Source organism: Kryptolebias marmoratus, linkage group LG11, assembly GCF_001649575.2.
Source record: "Kryptolebias marmoratus isolate JLee-2015 linkage group LG11, ASM164957v2, whole genome shotgun sequence".
Classification (NCBI taxonomy): domain Eukaryota; kingdom Metazoa; phylum Chordata; class Actinopteri; order Cyprinodontiformes; family Rivulidae; genus Kryptolebias; species Kryptolebias marmoratus.
In genome coordinates, this window is record NC_051440.1 from 22,822,182 (window position 1) to 22,822,783 (window position 602).

Consider the following 602-nt stretch of genomic DNA (forward strand, 5'->3'; position numbering starts at 1 on the left):
TGAACTTTCGCTCTGCCGAGGACGGCGCCCGGGCCGTCCTCCTGAACTTTCGCTCTGCCGAGGACGGCGCCCGGGCCGCCCGCCCGAACTCTTGCTTCGCCGAGGACGCCGCCCGGGCCGCCCGCCTGAACTTTGGCCACGTCACGGTTGGCTCACGGGTCGCCCGCCCGAACTCTTATTTCTCTTGTGTCTGGCCTTGGATTGTTTTTTTTCCCCTGCTCTTTTGCCAGGTCGGTTTTTTGTTTATTCATTTTGGTTATTTTTTTTTGCCCGCCATCCTTTGTTTTGTCTTTAGCCCCCACCACCCTCCTGTGTTCGGTTATTTGGGTTATTTTTGTTTTTTGGGGGACATCAGGTGACGCCCCTTGAGAGGGGGGTACTGTGAGGATTTGAGTTTCTGAGTTATTATTTCAGTTTGGTTTGTTTTCTGGTTGTGCTGTTCTCAGTATTTCACTCCTCCCCTGTCACTCTTCTGCCTTCCTTGCCACGCCCATCTCCACCTGTCTGCCATTATCCCCACTCACCTGTTTCCATTTACCTCGTCAACCCCAGTGTTCAAATACCCGGTCATTTCTCTCACACCCTGTCGGATCATTGTTTGT